Source organism: Sarcophilus harrisii, chromosome 2 (genome assembly GCF_902635505.1).
Source record: "Sarcophilus harrisii chromosome 2, mSarHar1.11, whole genome shotgun sequence".
NCBI lineage: Eukaryota > Metazoa > Chordata > Mammalia > Dasyuromorphia > Dasyuridae > Sarcophilus > Sarcophilus harrisii.
In genome coordinates this window covers 644,900,167-644,902,926 of record NC_045427.1, presented here as the reverse complement: position 1 = coordinate 644,902,926, position 2,760 = coordinate 644,900,167, and positions in this window count along the sequence as shown.

The following is a 2,760-nucleotide window of genomic DNA, read 5'->3' as shown; positions in this document are numbered from 1 at the left end:
ATCTGACTTTCTTTCAACTATACCATATTTATTAAAAAATTATTCCATGTAAATAGCTTGTCATTATTGTTATTTTCCTTCCTGTTTTAAACCTCTTTTGATAACAATTTTCATCATCTGTTTTTCATATAAATGAGGAGCATAAATGTTCAGCAAAGAAAGTATTTTTAGAGACTAAGTGACTATTGATTGGCATGGCATCTTTGCTCTGAGTTCTGAAAAAGAGAAAGTAAAATCTCACTAATCATTTGCTTATTCAAAACAGTGTATAATCATAAGTATCCCATTATCACTCTAACTGTACTTCTTTGATTCTTGGCTACTCTTACATAAAAATATCAACCACAACAAATGTGCTTAAGATTGAATTTGGGGAATGATATCTAAAAACACTTCATATAAGAAAGATATGAGATCAGAAGGGAGATGATGGAGACTGAAAATTAATCGATTCAGCAAATGTAATATATAATTTGTTGGAATTCTGAGAGCTCAGGAGGGGACCTGGCCCACTATGGCTGTCATCAGTATTTGTAGAGGCACTCTGGTCCTAGAGGGATATGTCTGTAATACTGTAACTTCCCATGAAAGAACCTATTAAAAACAAAAACTATGACCAACAGCATACAAGACTAGAAGGCTAATGACTGTTGACCTCATGTCCTTTATTAGAAGTGTGGTGCAATAGCAAGAACACAGGATTTGGGGTCACAAAATTGGGTTTTCATTCTAGTTCTTCCATTGGCTATCTGTGTGTCCTTTGGCAAGCCATTTTTCTGAAAATGGCTTATTTCCCTATAAATTGAAGATCTAGACTAGATTAGGGACTTTTAACTTTTGTTGTTGTTGTTGTTGTTTGTTATGAAGCCCTTTGTTAATCTGGTGAAGCTAGGGCCCTTTGAATAATAACATTTGCCTACTTTCATATGTGAAAAAATGCTAAACTTCAGAAATAAAAGTATATAATATTATAACAAATATATTGTAATATGTATAATAATAGCACCTGCCTATCAGGATTGGTATGAGGATAAAATGAGGCATATATAAATTGTTTTACAAACCTTAAAGTCTTACATAGATCCTATCGCATTCTTGTATGATCTTTATTACTTATTACTTCCTCTATAAATCTTCTTAATATTCCTCATTCCCTTCAATTTGTCCTCACATGACATGGTCTTGAGGCCCTTCAGGATCCTCATTATTCTCCTTGCTATCACTTTATCTATTTATTATCTGGCCTCATCTTCCCTTTCAGGCTTCAAAGTCATAATTTTGCCCCATCAGCCTAACTCAAGATGGTTCCCAAAAACTAATTCCTCTTGGCACAATCAGCTACTCGATACTCAATGGTCTTATGCCAGAGCATATAGAAAATCTAAAAAGCTCAAAATAGAAATATAAAGTTAGGGGATGAGGGTGTGCTTCCATAGGAAAACATTAACTAATTCATCCAACAAAAATTGACAAGCTGAGTTCAGACAAGAGCCTAAAATGCAAAGAGGGGTGAATGAAAGTCATCAGGGCTTTCACCTCTTACAAGTATAATGGCCTTTCCAGTTGAAAATATTGCCCTACAAGAAACTGGAAGCTGAGCGGATGCTCATCGGTTGGAGACTGGCTGAAAAAGTTATGATATATTAATATTATGGAATATTATTGTTCTGTAAAAAATTATCAGGAGGATGATTTCAGAGAGGCCTGGAAAGACTGACATGAACTGATGCTGAGGGAAGTGAGCAGAGCCAGGAGATCATTGTACATGGAAACAGAAAGATTGATACGATGATAACTCTGATGAATGTGCCTTTCCAACAATGAGATGATTGATGCCAGTTCCAATGATCTTGTGATGAAGAGAGCCATCTATACCCAGAGGGAGGACTGTGGGAAACTGAATGTGGATCATAACACAACTTTCTCACTCTTTTTGTTGTTGTTCACTTGCATTTTGTTTTCTTACTCATTTTCTTTCCTTTTTGATCTGATTTTCCTTGTGCAGCAAGAAAACTGTAAAAATATGTTTACAAGTGTTAGATTTAACATATATTTAAACATGTTTAACATATAGTGAATTGCTTGCCATCTAGGGAAAAGGGTTGGGGCAAGAAGAGGAAAATCTGAAACACATGGCTCTGCAAGGGTCAATGTTGAAAAATTATCTGTGCATATGTTTTGAAAATAATAAAGTTTTTAAAAATTAATTGATTGATTTAAAAAAGAAAGAAAATATTGTCCTAAGTCCATATTGACTCTGGAGCTTTGCCATTATCTCTGGGAATGCTCATAGATACAGATTATGAAAATACAATACAGATTAATTGACAATTATAATGCTCCATGCCAAGTCCATCTTAGAGAAACATATATTCATGTTTTATCATAACGTTTCATGGCTCATTGTTTTCAATCAGGATAATACAGTAGTGATTTTTCATACCAGTGATGTTGAGAAATCACATGTTATGGTGACATGAACACTAGTGATGGAGTCAGAAAATGTGGGTTCCAAAGAGATACTAAAGAAGGGAAAGGAACCTGTATGTGCCAGAATGTTTGTGGCAGCCCTGTTTGTAGTGGCCAGAAGCTGGACAATGAAGGGATGCCCATCAGTTGGAGAATGGCTAGGTAAATTGTGGTATATGAAATTGTGGTATATGAATAAGTATATGAATATATATGTGGAATATTATTGTTCTGTAAGAAATGACCAGCAGGACGAATACAGAGAGGCCTGGAAAGACATATGAACTGATG